This window comes from Lucilia sericata, unplaced genomic scaffold, assembly GCF_015586225.1.
Source record: "Lucilia sericata isolate MDLA Ls3-8-SP2 unplaced genomic scaffold, ASM1558622v1 Contig001576F_arrow, whole genome shotgun sequence".
Taxonomy (NCBI): domain Eukaryota; kingdom Metazoa; phylum Arthropoda; class Insecta; order Diptera; family Calliphoridae; genus Lucilia; species Lucilia sericata.
In genome coordinates this window covers 18,523-35,063 of record NW_023995496.1, presented here as the reverse complement: position 1 = coordinate 35,063, position 16,541 = coordinate 18,523, and the positions used below count along the sequence as shown (strand labels likewise).

At 32.0% G+C, this 16,541-nt stretch overlaps 1 long non-coding RNA gene across 1 annotated transcript in view; it reads left to right on the top strand.

Moving 5' to 3' along the window:
• Positions 1–15,946, top strand: part of LOC119611988 — a 77,276-nt gene extending 61,330 nt beyond the window's left edge. Inside the window, exon 3 of the long non-coding RNA XR_005232101.1 lies at positions 15,382–15,946. This is a non-coding gene — a long non-coding RNA (uncharacterized LOC119611988). The remainder of the gene's footprint in view (positions 1–15,381) is intronic.
• The last annotated feature ends 595 nt before the right edge of the window (positions 15,947–16,541 follow it).

Sequence of the window (16,541 nt, the reverse complement as noted above, 5' to 3'; positions counted from 1 at the left end):
TCTAGGTCTATGGTCTAGTCTACGGTGTAGTCTATATTCTATAGTATAGTCTATAGTCTAGTCTATAGTCTAGTCTATAGTCTAGTCTATAGTCTAGTCTAAAGTCTAGACTATAGTCTAAAGTCTAGACTATAGTCTAGTCTATAGTCTAGTCCATAGTCTAGTCTATAGTCTAGTCTATAGTCTAGTCTATAGTCTAGTCTATAGTCTAGTCTATAGTCTAGTCTATAGTCTAGTCTATAGTCTAGTCTATAGTCTAGTCATGCTGCATTAGTTTCAGAGCCGCAATAATATTATTCAGTAGTCAACATTCTAGGTCTATGGTCTAGTCTATGGTGTAGTCTATATTCTATAGTATAGTCTATAGTCTAGTCTATAGTCTAGTCTATAGTCTAGTCTATAGTCTAGTCTAGTCTAGTCTATAGTCTAGTCTATAGTCTAGTCTATAGTCTAGTCTATAGTCTAGTCTATAGTCTAGTCTATAGTCTAGTCTATAGTCTAGTCTATAGTCTAGTCTATAGTCTAGTCTATAGTCTAGTCTATAGTCTAGTCTATAGTCTAGTCTATAGTCTAGTCTATAGTCTAGTCTATAGTCTAGTCTATAGTCTAGTCTATAGTCTAGTCTATAGTCTATAGTCTAGTCTATAGTCTAGTCTATAGTCTAGTCTATAGTCTAGTCTATAGTCTAGTCTATAGTCTAGTCTATAGTCTAGTCTATAGTCTAGTCTATAGTCTAGTCTATAGTCTATAGTCTAGTCTATAGTCTAGTCTATAGTCTAGTCTATAGTCTAGTCTATAGTCTAGTCTATAGTCTAGTCTATAGTCTAGTCTATAGTCTAGTCTATAGTCTAGTCTATAGTCTAGTCTATAGTCTAGTCTATAGTCTAGTCTATAGTCTAGTCTATAGTCTAGTCTATAGTCTAGTCTATAGTCTAGTCTATAGTCTAGTCTATAGTCTAGTCTATAGTCTAGTCTATAGTCTAGTCTATAGTCTAGTCTATAGTCTAGTCTATAGTCTAGTCTATAGTCTAGTCTATAGTCTAGTCTATAGTCTAGTCTATAGTCTAGTCTATAGTCTAGTCTATAGTCTAGTCTATAGTCTAGTCTATAGTCTAGTCTATAGTCTAGTCTATATTCTAGTCTATATTCTAGTCTATATTCTAGTCTATAGTCTAGTCTATAGTCTAGTCAATAGTTTAGTCTATAGTCTAGTCAATAGTCTAGTCAATAGTCTAGTCTATAGTCTAGTCTATAGTCTAGTTTATAGTCTAGTCTATAGTCTAGTCTATAGTCTAGTCTATAATCTAGTCTATAGTCTAGTCTATAATCTAGTCTATAGTCTAGTCTAAGTCTAGTCTAGTCTATAGTCTAGTCTATAGTCTAGTCTGTAGTCTAGTCTATAGTCTAGTCTATAGTCTAGTCTATAGTAGTCTAGTCTATAGTCTAGTCTATAGTCTAGTCTATAGTCTAGTCTATAGTCTAGTCTATAGTCTAGTCTATAGTCTAGTCTAGTCTATAGTCTAGTCTATAGTCTAGTCTATAGTCTAGTCTATAGTCTAGCCTATAGTATAGTCTATAGTCTTGTCTATGGTCTACTCTATAGTCTAGTCTATATTCTAGTCTATAGTCTAGTCTATAGTCTAGTCTATATTCTAGTCTTTAGTCTTGTCTATAGTCTAGTCTATATTCTAGTCTATAGTCTAGTCTATAGTCTAGTCTATGGTCTAGGCTATAGTCTAGTCTATAGTCTAGTCTATATTCTAGTCTATAGTCTAGTTTATAGTCTAGTCTGTAGTCTAGTCTATAGTCTAGTCTATAGTCTAGTCTATAGTCTAGTGTAGTCTATAGTCTAGTATTTAGTCTAGTTTATAGTCGAGTCTATAGTCTAGTCTTTAGCCTAGTCTATAGTCTTGTCTATAGTCTACTCTATAGTCTAGTTTATAGACTAGTCTATAGACTTGCCTATAGTCTAGTCCATAGCATAGTCTATAGTCTATTCTATAGTCTAGTCTGTGGCCTATTCTATTGTCTAGTCTATAGTTAAGTCTTAGTTTAGTCTAGCACAAAGTGTAATCCATAGTCTAGCCTATAATCTAGTGTATATTGTAGAATATTGTGTGGTGTATAGTGTATGTGCTCTTTAGTCCAGTCTATATCATAATCTATTTACTAATCTTTGGTCTAGTATTTGTCCATCCTAGAATTTAAAGGATTCCAAAGTCCTTGAACTTAAAAATGTTAATCATATTTATTTATTCTTTTTCGAATATGACACACATTCACTTCCGTTTGTCAAACTTTTACCCATCAGTGCAACATTTCATTACAATTTCCTTTATACTTCGTTACAATGATATGAAAACTTTTTCTTTCTTTAGTTTTTTTTTTCTTACAATTCCTTTTCATCTCTTTAAGTTTTTGTCTTTTTAAATAAAATGTCACATTTGAAAAGACATGATCATAAATAAGAAGATGACAAAAAAAGTAAAAGATTTGACGCTTTACAGCAATTTGATTGCAACATGTGCTGCATATTCAAAAAGTCAATTGACCAATATAAACTTCACATTTATAAAATAAAAAAAATATAGAAAAAAGTTCAATAAAACAAAACGATAACGCGGTACCAAATTCAACTAGATACAATAGAGGTATAGAGAACAGAAGCCGTTTGTTTGTCTAACTTTGTTTACGTACAATTGTGAGTATTGCGTTTTTTTGTCAATAAAGTTCATAAAAAAGCTTAAGACATAGAAGCCAAATACTAAAAGCAGCATCATCATCGATCATTTTCAGCAAAAATGGTTACAAACTGTGCGTGTGTAGCTTAAGTTTTGTAGCAACTCTTAAGCGCTTGTAAAGATACTTTAAGTTTGTGCTGTTGTTTGTTATTCTTATGGTTGCATGTATTTGATTACTTTGTAAAAATGTTTAAAAAACACCAGCGCATGACCATATTGATAATGATAAGTTGACATCTAATGTTTTGACAATATGGATGGCAAATGAAAAGAAAAAAAAGAAACAATATTAGAAAATAGGAGACATTTGTAAAAAAAGAACAGCTCTGTTAAACGTTTGCTCGACTTGTGATTGCCGTCCTTATATAAATATCTATTTATTTGGTTAGAAGACTCATGGTTTTTTTATGTCTTGTATTTTTCATTTTATTGATATTATGAGCTGTTGCTTTGTACTTAATCTTACCAAAAGTAGACCTTATGAAAATGTTTAAAAAGGCCGTTTATATTGAACGTATAAAAAACAACATTATAATAAAATATATGTTTATTTGTTTTTTATGTTGTTTTTTTTTTTTAATTTTAAATCTTTATTGGATGAAGGCAAAAGTGGCTGATTTAGTTTAGAGTCTATAGAATACACAGTTTAGTCCATAGTCCAGTCCATAGTCCAGTCTATAGTCTAGTCAATTGTCTAGTCTATAGTCTAGTCTATAGTCTAGTCTATAGTCTAGTCTATAGTCTGGTCTATAGTCCAGTCTATAGTCTAGTCTATAGTCCAGTATATAGTCTAGTCTATAGGTCTAGTCTATAGTCTAGTCTATTGTCTAGTCTATAGTCTAGTCTATAGTCTAGTCTATAGTCTAGTCTATAGTCTAGTCTATAGTCTAGTCCTAAGTCTAGCCTATAGTCTAGTCTATAGTCTAGTCTATAGTCTAGTCTATAGTCTAGTCTATAGTCTAGTCTATAGTCTAGTCTATAGTCTAGTCTATAGTCTAGTCTATAGTCTAGTCTATAGTCTAGTCTATAGTCTAGTCTATAGTCTAGTATAGTCTAGTCTATAGTCTAGTCTATAGTCTAGTCTATAGTCTAGTCTATAGTCTAGTCTATAGTCTAGTCTATAGTCTAGTCTATAGTCTAGTCTATAGTCTAGTCTATAGTCTAGTCTATAGTCTAGTCTATAGTCTAGTCTATAGTCTAGTCTATAGTCTAGTCTATAGTCTAGTCTATAGTCTAGTCTATAGTCTATATATATAGTCTATAGTCTAGTCTATAGTCTAGTCTATAGTCTAGTCTATAGTCTAGTCTATAGTCTAGTCTATAGTCTAGTCTATAGTCTAGTCTATAGTCTAGTCTATAGTCTAGTCTATAGTCTAGTCTATAGTCTAGTCTATAGTCTAGTCTATAGTCTAGTCTATAGTCTAGTCTATAGTCTAGTCTATAGTCTAGTCTATAGTCTAGTCTATAGTCTAGTCTATAGTCTAGTCTATAGTCTAGTCTATAGTCTAGTCTATAGTCTAGTCTATAGTCTAGTCTATAATCTAGTCTATAGTCTAGTCTATAGTCTAGTCTATAGTAGTCTAGTCTATAGTCTAGTCTATAGTCTAGTCTATAGTCTAGTCTATAGTCTAGTCTATAGTCTAGTCTATAGTCTAGTCTATAGTCTAGTCTATAGTCTAGTCTATAGTCTAGTCTATAGTCTAGTCTATAGTCTAGTCTATAGTCTAGTCTATAGTCTAGTCTATAGTCTAGTCTATAGTCTAGTCTATAGTCTAGTCTATAGTCTAGTCTATAGTCTAGTCTACTAGTCTAGTCTATAGTCTAGTCTATAGTCTAGTCTATAGTCTAGTCTATAGTCTAGTCTATAGTAGTCTAAGTCTAGTCTATAGTCTAGTCTATAGTCTAGTCTATAGTCTAGTCTATAGTCTAGTCTATAGTCTAGTCTATAGTCTAGTATCTATAGTCTTAGTCTATAGTCTAGTCTATAGTCTAGTCTATAGTCTGTCTATAGTCTAGTCTATAGTCTAGTCTATAGTCTAGTCTATAGTCTAGTCTATGTTAGTCTCTAGGTCTAGTTCTATAGTCTGTCTATAGTTAGTCTATATAGTCTAGTCATAGTCTAGTCTATAGTCTAGTCTATAGTCTATAGTCTATCTAGTCTAGTCTATAGTCTAGTCTATAGTCTAGTCTATAGTCTAGGTCTATTGTCTAGTCTATAGTCTAGTCTATAGTCTAGTCTATAGTCTAGTCTATAGTCTAGTCTATAGTCTAGCCTATAGTCTAGTCTATAGTCTAGTCTATAGTCTAGTCTATAGTCTAGTCTATAGTCTAGTCTATAGTCTAGTCTATAGTCTAGTCTATAGTCTAGTCTATAGTCTAGTCTATAGTCTAGTCTATAGTCTAGTCTATAGTCTATATGCTAGTCAATAATCAAGTCTATTGTCTGGTCTATGGTCTAGTCTATAGTCTAGTCTGTAAGCTAGTCTATAATCTAACCTATAGCCTAGTCTAGAGTATAGTATATACTTTGTTCTATAGTCTACCCTATATTCTACTCCGAAATCTAGTCTTTATTACATTTTCCCCCAACCAATATATTTTTCTTTAATTTGGTTCTTTTTTTCGCCTTCCTCTATTAAACTGATGATGATCCCCATCATCATGTGATCATCGGTCGTCATCTTAGAGCCGATCATCATAGAGACACCTTCATTGTAGTTTTTAACCATCTATGTCTTGTTTTGGCACATTTATTAAATATCGATCGTTACTAGATAAGTTTCTTATATCTATTTTTCCATTATCTAAGTTTGTTTTTTTTTGCTTCTAAACTCCTCATCTTCTTTATTGCATTCAAGTGGTGCTATTCAAGTGGTGTATTATTTATGAGCTTTTGGTATGCCTTTTGGGTATTTCAAGAATTTAGTCGTGAGTACTCTCAACACAAATGCAATTAATGACCAAATTAGTACAACCCATGCATAGTGGTGGTTGTGCTAGCAGTAGTTGTGCGGACGGCTTAAACCACAATGCGATTTAAAAATTGTAATAAATAAAGTAAAAATAAGCAGAGAAAAAGAAATAAAAAAAACAACTGAAGTATATATTACAAAATTGAAAAATATCACAGTATGATTTACTTTGAATTCTTTTTTTTCTCAGTGCAAACAATTGGCTACTTTGGCGCTATTTACTATTTGGTAAAGTTGATTTATTGATTAGATGTTGATTTTTTTCTCTTTTTCAACCATTTAATACTTTTTGGGATTTAGTCTCTGACTATTTAAGAAATTCTGCCTGAGTTTTGTTTTTTCTTTCTAGCTAAAGAGTATTTTGCTTAAAAAGGCTTTAGAAATGTGTAGTAAAAATTATTAATATCAAGTGGGAAAGTTTTGTGAGTAAGCTGCTGAGAAACAGATTTTCTAGAAAGAACGACAGTTATGTAGATTGAAATGTCAGTCAGTACTGGTATTTCTTTTCATTTCTATCTGTGTGAGAGCATTTCTATATCAATTGGGGATATTGAGCGCCGGCTATTATGACAATTATTGTGCCAAAATGGGTAACAGAAATATGTTGCAAAAGAATTAATGAAATTTAGAAAGTTCTGAGTGGTATTTACATATATGGTTCTAAGCAATGTCACCGTATTAAAGTGACATTTTAGATTTTTTCTACAATAAAATTAAAAAAGATTTCATTTAAATAATAATTTACCCACCAACAGCGATGACAGAGTATTAAAAGATGGCAAAAATAAAAAAATTCCCACAAGATTTTCTGAGAGTAATTTAAGCAGTATTTGACAAAGAAACCAGATATTTTTAAATAAACTGAACTAGAACTGAACCAGAACTAGAACTATAATAGAACTAGAATAGAACTAGATTAGAACTAGAATAGAACTAGATTAGAACTAGAACAAGAACTAGAACAGAACTAGAACAGAACTAGAACAGAACTAGAACAGAACTAGAACAGAACTAGAACTAGAACTAGAACTGAACTAGAACTGAACTAGAACAGAACTAGAACTAGAACAGAACTAGAACAGAACTAGAACAGAACTAGAACAGAACTAGAACAGAACTAGAACAGAACTAGAGCAGAACTAGAACAGAACTAGAACAGAACTAGAACAGAACTATAACAGAACTAGAACAGAACTAGAACCGAACTAGAACTAGAACAGAACTAGAACAGAACTAGAACTAGAACAGAACTAGAACAGAACTAGAACAGAACTAGAACAGAACTAGAACAGAACTAGAGCAGAACTAGAGCAGAACTAGAACAGAACTAGAACAGAACTAGAACAGAACTAGAACAGAACTAGAACAGAACTAGAACAGAACTAGAGCAGAACTAGAGCAGAACTAGAACAGAACTAGAACAGAACTAGAACAGAACTAGAACAGAACTAGAACAGAACTAGAACAGAACTAGAACAGAACTAGAACAGAACTAGAACAGAACTAGAACAGAACTAGAACAGAACTAGAACAGAACTAGAACAGAACTAGAACAGAACTAGAACAGAACTAGAACAGAATTAGAACAGAACTAGAACAGAACTAGATCAGAACTAGAACAGAACTAGTACAGAACTAGAACATAATTAGATAACCAGTGCCCCGTTTCTGTAATTCTCGCATCGAGAAAATCTGTCGAAAAATTCATGATCATCTTGTGTAAAACAGGGTGAATACAAGAAATTTAAAAATTTCTTATTAAATTTTTATGAGTACAGTTCAAAAATAATCTGAGTCACACTGTTAAAAACTGGAAGACTATTATATTTTAAATTTTTTCTCGATTCGAGAAAATTACAGAAACGAGGTACAGAACTGAATCTCTTCTCTTTTTCAATTTTATGTATTTGTTATTAAATATCTTATTTCACACTTTAACACCCATCAAGTATGTGTCTTAAGTCTTTCGATTTGAAAGTTCCCTTCCATTAATATTTATGTAGTTTTATTGCCAGTAGGAACTAATCCTACTGTATTAATTAAATTATCTGTTGATTTTATTTATTTCCCTGTTTGCAAATCTAGTTTATAAAATCAATTAATTAATCTCAATTTTCCTATTAAGTCTTAACTAAACTCTATGTTAAACAAATTAAGTATTTAACAGATTACTGTACTAATACTTAAATTACTTTACAACAAATAATAACAACGTTAATATAGAATAAACTAGAAAAAAATAAACTTCAATATAAATCATGCCACTTACAGATGTCTAAATGTAATTTCCAGTGTTTTTTATATGTTTTTGTTTTATAATGTTTTTTTCTTTGAGATCAACATCAATCTTATTTAATCCGACTATTATCAATGACAAATCTTTAAACATTTTCACACAATATGTCGCCAACACAACACACTAAACACAAAGTGAAATAACAGCAATAACCACTAACAACGGGCGCAAAAAAAGAAGACGAAAGACGGGAGGCAATATGAAAGAAATACGAAAAAAACTTGCAACAATTAATAGACCACCTTAGACAGGAGAGATAGAAAAAAAAAATTAACAACAAAAAAGAAGTGAACATAGAACGATTTTTACAACATTTTGTCGCCATTAGCGTCGGTCGCAAAACAAAAATCAATACAAACATAGAAACGACAACAAATGACAATCAACTGTAAGCCCCAGCTAAGAAACAATAGATGACTTGCTGGCTATAGCAGCAAAGAGCTGTAGCAGTGGCGGTAACAGCAGCAGCAACAGTAATCGTATAAAACAACAACATCATATGTAATGTGTGAAACAAAGCGATCAAATTGCCAATAACAAACGATCGATTAAAATGAAAATCACAACAACAATAACAGCAACCACTACATTAACAAAAAACAAATACGATGACGATCACTATCTAAAACGATAATAAAATGCATTGAAATCAATAAGATCAAAGCTGAGATTGAGTGACATTTAAACAACCACAAGAATTACAAATAATGTTTAATACAAAAAAAAGACAACAATAACAAACTGACACTACTATGACTGCCAGCAGGAGAGGGGGAGCTGAAGTAGATTTTGCTTAGAAAAGAAAAACAACAAAAAAAAGAGGGGCAACTGAATGAACGTACGTTATGTTGACATGCGTCAATGAAAGAGTGTAATGTCATTTGTATGCAACAATAACAAGCTTTTTTGCTACCAGAGCATACAACAACAACAAAACACAAACTAAATGTCCAGTCATGATCACCCCGTTGGAGTAGTAAGTACAACAGTTTTACACGATCTCTTTAGACTACTTTCAAGGCATTTTGTATTTGATAATCCCCCAAAGACTAAGCTAGTCAGTTGTTCGCTCGGCTCGCTGTTTCTAATTTTGTTCTTAGCATGGCTAAAACTTAAGGCCTATTGTACAAGTAAACAAACAGACCAACAGCAGCAGTAGTTCCTAAAACTTAAAATCAAATCAATAGCTCTAGAACTCAGAACAATTGCTGACTTCTCTACATATGTTTCAAGTGTTTCGAAGTTAACTTTTGGCCACTTAAGGTTTTTAACCCAACCTTCAGTTTTTCTTTAATAAAATAACCCAAAGCTGCAGATATTAGAACAATGACAATATAGCTGCTACTCCTCATTTTGATGTACCCAATGATGATGCTGATGATCTTCAAATAGATTTTGTTGTATTTTGTAGAGATTTGTTTTAATTACATTTGCAACAAATTCACTATATACAATTGCAAATTGCCCCAACTAGAAACAAAGTTCTATTCTATATTCAACTTCTCAAAACATCAACAACTTTTTGTGTTGTTGGTTATTGTTAAACTAGCAAAATGTACTCGAGGGTATTGCAACAAAAGAAGAAAAAAAAAATATTCCAAAGAAGATGAGCTTTACCATGAGCAGCGACAGCAGTTTGAGCCTCTGAAGAAGATGAGTGGATGATATTGAAGAAGTCTGTTGTAGTTGTAGTAGTTGAAGAAGTTTTTGAAATGCAATAACAATAAAAACTACATCAAAAGTTTGTTAAGTGATTGTTTGTTTTTTTTTTCTGTTTTGTTATATGATTCAAAAGCTTAAGTAATGACGGTAGGAAATTGGAAGCCACAAAAGTTTCAATTACAACATGAACTATAACAGAACTAGAACAGAACTAGAACAGAATTAGAACAGAACTAGAACAGAACTAGAACAGAACTACAACAGAACTAGAACAGAACTAGAACAGAACTAGCACAGAACTAGAACAGAACTAGAACAGAACTAGAACAGAACTAGAACAGAACTAGAACAGAACTGGAACAGAACTGAACAGAACTAGAACAGAACTTGAACAGAACTAGAACAGAACTAGAACTGAACTAGAACAGAACTAGACAGAACTAGACAGAACTAGCACGAACTAGAACAGAACTAGCACAGAACTAGAACAGAACTAGAACAGAACTAGAACAGAACTAGAACAGAACTAGAACAGAACTAGAACAGAACTAGAGCAGAACTAGAACAGAACTAGAACAGAACTAGAACAGAACTAGAACAGAACTAGAACAGAACTAGAACAGAACTAGAACAGAACTAGAACAGAACTAGAACAGAACTAGAACATGAACTAGAACAGAACTAGAACAGAACTAGAACAGAACTAGAACAGAACTAGAACAGAAACTAGAACAGAACTAGAACAGAACTAGAACAGAACTAGAACAGAACTAGAACAGAACTAGAACAGAACTAGAACAGAACTAGAACAGAACTAGAACAGAACTAGAACAGAACTAGCACAGAACAGAACACACTAGAACAGAACTAGAACAGAACTACAACTAGAACAGAACTAGAACAGAACTAGAACAGAACTAGAACAGAACTAGAACAGAACTAGAACAGAACTAGAACACTAGAACAGAACTAGAACAGAACTAGAACAGAACTAGAACAGAACTAGAACAGAACTAGAACAGAACTAGAACAAACTAGAACAGAACTAGAACAGAACTAGAACAGAACTAGAACAGAACTAGAACAGAACTAGAACAGAACTAGAACAGAACTAGAACAGAACTAGAACAGAACTAGAACAGAACTAGAACAGAACTAGAACAGAACTAGAACAGAACTAGAACAGAACTAGAACAGAACTAGAACAGAACTAGAACAGAACTAGAACAGAACTAGAACAGAACTAGAACTAGAACAGAACTAGAACTAGAACAGAACTAGAACTAGAACAGAACTAGAACAGAACTAGAACAGAACTAGAACAGAACTAAAACAGAACTAGAACAGAACTAGAACAGAACTAGAACAGAACTAGAACAGAACTAGAACAGAACTAGAACAGAACTAGAACAGAACTAGAACAGAACTAGAACAGAACTAGAACAGAACTAGAACAGAACTAGAACAGAACTAGAACAGAACTAGAACAGAACTAGAACAGAACTAGAATAGAACTAGAACAGAACTAGAACAGAACTAGAACAGAACTAGAACAGAACTAGAACTGAACTAGATAACCAGAACTGAATCTATTCTCTCTCCAAATTTTATGTACTATTTGTTATGAAATATCGTATTTCACACTTTAACACCCATCAAGTATGTGTCTTAAGTCTTTCGTTATGAAAGTTCCCTTTATTTAATTTTTATGCAATGATTTCGACAGTACGAACTGGAATAGAAGTAGAACAGAACTAGAATAGAACTATAACAAAACTAGAACAGCACTAGAACAGAACTAAAATAGAACTAAAAGAAGAACTTAAGCAAGAACAGAACTAATACTAAGAAAGACTAGAACAGAACTAGAACAGAACTAGAACAGAACTAGAACAGAACTAGAACAGAACTAGAACAGAACTAGAACAGAACTAGAACAGAACTAGAACAAAACTAGAACAGAACTAGAACTAGAACTAGAACAGAACTAGAACAGAACTAGAACAGAACTAGAACAGAACTAGAACAGAACTAGAACAGAACTAGAACAGAACTAGAACAGAACTAGAACAGAACTAGAACAGAACTAGAACAGAACTAGAACAGAACTAGAACAGAACTAGAACAGAACTAGAACAGAACTAGAACAGAACTAGAACAGAACTAGAACAGAACTAGAACAGAACTAGAACAGAACTAGAACAGAACTAGAACAGAACTAGAACAGAACTAGAACAGAACTAGAACAGAACTAGAACAGAACTAGAACAGAACTAGAACAGAACTAGAACAGAACTAGAACAGAACTAGAACAGAACTAGAACAGAACTAGAACAGAACTAGAACAGAACTAGAACAGAACTAGAACAGAACTAGAACAGAACTAGCACAGAACTAGAACAGAACTAGAACAGAACTAGAACAGAACCATATAACCAGAACTGAATCTATTCTCTCTCCAAATTTTATGTACTATTTGTTATGAAATATCGTATTTTACACTTTAACATGCATCAAGTATGTGTCTTAAGTCTTTCGTTATGAAAGTTCCCTTTATTTAATTTTTATGCAATGATTTCGACAGTACGAACTGGAATAGAAGTAGAACAGAACTAGAATAGAACTATAACAGAACTAGAACAGCACTTGAATAGAACTAAAATAGAACTAAAAGAAGAACTTAAACAAGAAAAGAACTAAAACTAGAACAGAACTAGAATTTATTTATTTGCCGTTAGTCATCTCCACATCAGTTAAAATTCCTCGTGGGTCTTTTAGTCACATGCAACTTGCTGCCGTTGCTGCTCTCTGCTGCCACCACGTAGATAATAGTTACAACTGTCGTTTATATACAAAAATTACTTTGGTGGACGTTTTGGCTAGAAATGATTCTTAACATTTAAGCTATGAAAATAACAAGAACAATAAAAAAACACAAAAAGCTTTGTATTATTCTACACAACTGGCTTGTACTTTATCTTCTTCTTCTTTGGTGAGTTTTTATTAAAACAAAGTTAAGGTTTTGCTAGCGATAGACAACTCAAAAAGTCAAATACAATGACGCCAATATGTTCTAAATGTTGAGCAGCGGCAAATTGGGTGCAGCGTCAGTTAAACACCGGTAAAGAAAAAAGCGGCAAAATTTTCTTTGATCCATATAACAACAACTACAATACTACTGCTGACTTCTTTTACTACGTTTACTACTACGGCTATTATAGCAATTGTTATTGGAGTAGTTTTTTTTTTTTGTTTCTTTTACAAAGAGAGGGTTAACAAATTTCCCTTAGTGTTATGTGCTAAGCATAAACTCCCCTCCCCTGAACGTACATTCAAGACTAAACTTTTCTTTTTGTATGGTATGGTTGTTGTTATTTTATTTGTTTCTTTTGGTTTTTGGTATTGGCAAACTAATGCTGTCATCTTTTGTCTTCTTTGGCACTTTAGTTTTGCCGCAGCGGTCATGCTGGCGACTCAGCTGGCAGTTGTGCGACAATTCACGTTTATTTCTGCTTCTTCTTATAAATACTTTTGGCTGCTTTTTACACTCTTGTTACCGCGCGCATTCTCGTAAGCTCAAATTTTATATGGTGACATTAAATGTCAGTTGGCCTAGTCAAAAGTAAGATCTGCAAGACGAGTATAAAATTGCTTTGCTTTGGTTTGTATTGCTTTAGTTCAGTTTTGTTTAAGTTTTTCATTTGATTTTAGTAGTCAGCAATTGTAGTTACAATTGTATTTTGTGTTGCGTTGTTAGTTGAAGTTTTTTTTTTCTTTGCGATTTGTTTTTCTGTGTTTTTAAATGGCGCTTAATGTTAATTGTTGTTTTACAATTACCAGCAATTTTAAGCCATGTTCAATTGGTTTCAACCAACCAACAAATAGTCAAGCTATCATCTATTAAGTCACCTTTCTGCCCCGCTGTTGTTCCTATGGATTACACTCTGTCCATCCAAGTGTCCCTCTGTTTGTTGGTATATTGTCAAATAAACTTCTAATAGTTGTTACTGATGTTGTTTTGATTTTGGTCTCTATGATTTTGATTCCCTACACCATTTCATCGAGGGCTAGCAATTAAGCTAACAGATTCTATCTTAAGATACAAAAGTGTATTTCTGGTACAAAAGTGTATTTTTAATATAAAAGTGTCTTCTTTTGGAAGACAGTTTTCGTATAGAAAAGTGTCTTCTTTTGGAAGACAGTTTTCGTATAGAAAAGTGTCTTCTTTTGGAAGACAGTTTTCGTATAGAAAAGTGTCTTCTTTTCGAAGATAGTTTTCGTATAGAAAAGTGTCTTCTTTTGGAAGACAGTTTTCGTATAGAAAAGTGTCTTCTTTTGGAAGACAGTTTTCGTCTAGAAAAGTGTTTTCTTTTGGAAGACAGTTTTCGTTATGTTTAAAAATACAAAATATGCACTTTTAGCACAAAATGCAAAATATGCACTTTTAGTATAAAAATGGACAATATGTTCTTTTAGTAAAAAATGCAAAATATGCACTTCTAGTAAAAAAAATCAAAATATGCACTTTTAGTGAAAAATGCAAAATATGCACTTTTAGTACAAAAATGCAAAATTTGAACTTTTAGTACAAAAATTCAAAATATGCTTATATAGTAAAAAAAATGCAAAATATGCACTTTTGGTAAAAAAAGGCAAAATATGCACTTTTAGTACAAAAATGCAAAAATGAACTTTTAGTACAAAATATGCACTTCTAGTAAAAAAATCAAAATATGCACTTCTTTGCAAAACAATGCAAAATATACATTTTTGATACAAAAATGCAAAATATGCACTTTTAGTACATAAATGCTAAATATGCACTTTTAGTAAAAAAATGCAAAATATTCACTTTTAATACAAAAAATGCAAAATATGAACTTTTAGTACAAAAATGCAAAATGTGCACTTTTAGTACAAAAATGCAAAATATGCACTTTTGGTAAAAAATGCTAAATATGCACTTGTAGTAAAAAAATCAAAATAAGCACTTTTAGTATAAAAATACAAAATATGCACTTTTAGTACAAAAATGCTAAATATGCACTTTTAGTACAAAAATGCAAAATATGCACTTTTAGTACAAAAATGCAAAATATGCACTCTTGGTTCAAAAATGTTAAATATGCACTTTTAGTACTAAAATACAAAATATGCACTTTTAGTAAAAAAATGTAAAATGTGCACTTTTGGTACAAAAATGAAAAATATGCACTTTTAGTACAAAAATGCTAAATATGCACTTTTAGTACAAAAAATCAAAATATGCTCTTTTACTATAAAAATACAAAATATGCACTTTTAGTACAAAAATGCAAAATAAGCTTTTATAGTACAAAAATGCAAAATATGCACTTTTAGTACAAAAATACTAAAAAGTACCTTTTTAGTCGACTTTGATGTTAATTGTTTCTCCTTTTCCTTTATTACATTTGTTGTTGTTACTGCAATTTTTTTTTTTTTTGGTGTCGAAGCTCATGTGTATAATTTGAGTTTTAGCCTGATGTGCGATTTGTATTGATTGGCGGCTAATTGTCGAGTTAAGTTGTTGCATTTTAAGTTTTTTTTTATTTCTACTTCTTTCATTACAATTCGTTTCATTACTTTTGTGAATTCTTTTGCTTTCGTTTTTGTTGTTGTTGTTGTTGTCTTGTCTCCATTTAGTTTCGTTTACACCATTAAACATTGTTTATTTTTTTGTTTTTTTCAGGCTTTTGTGGTTTGGCTTATTGGGTTACTGCTGGACATTTCTTAACTGTGCCTTGGTTTGGAAGTTCCGTCTTAACAGTTGTAGTGTTTGTCTATATTTAACGCATGTCGCTTCGGCAATTAGAGTAATCCAAGCCATGTAACGGCGGGATATTGAAAAATTGCAAACCAACGTAACAGTTTGATACTACAATGTTTTTGTGGTGATAAAATTGAGCTGAATGAAAATTTTCAGCTAGGTATGAGGTTTTACTAAACGTAAATGAAAATTGAAGGATTTTTTCTAACATATGGATAATTTATCTTTCATATTGTAATTGGTGAGATCAGTTTTCACCCAATTAATTTATGTAAAGATCATTTCTCGTTTCTCAGTCATCAGGAGAATCATAAAGCGATTGTTATAGTTTGACTTGGGCATTTCCAATTTACTTTTATTTTGTTAAGAGATTCCATGTTCCTTTATTATGACATCTAATGTCAAAACCAAACTAATTACTTCCATACTTTCCACAACAATCCAAACATAATGATCTCTTAAAGATTGATCATTTCTTTATCAAATCTCATTAGTAAGTATTGAAATGTTAACCATTCTATTTTCCTTCATACTCTCACTCTCTCAACATGATATAAACAACAAAAACCTATAGACAATATATATAGATTTCAGCAACAAGTTCATCACCAACAAGACGGCACCAAAAATGGTTCTACAAATGTTGTACATTTTTGGTCAAAATGAAACATCAAAGTTATTCTAACGCAATAGAGTCTCAAATAGTAGAAACTGCAGCTGTAAAACGCAAATAGACAAAAAAAAAAAAACGAAACAACAACAGGAGACACAAACAGAAAAACTCTCTCGTACAAAGCACACCAAATTAGATCAGATTTTTATAACGATAAAATCTATTTGTAACTTATAAAGGAAACTGCAGCATGAAAGCCAAAGTCAGGAAAATATACCAACGGTATCTTTAAACAATTGCAACTACTTAGAGGATTTCGAGTCGAATATGTGTTTAGTTCAATAGCGTTTTTTTTTGGTGAATGTTTTATTTTATTGTGATTTTTTTTTTTCTACCATTTTGTTTGCATTATTGTTAGTGATATTTAATCATAATGTCAAGATTTATGTTTAGCCTTTATTGGCTTATA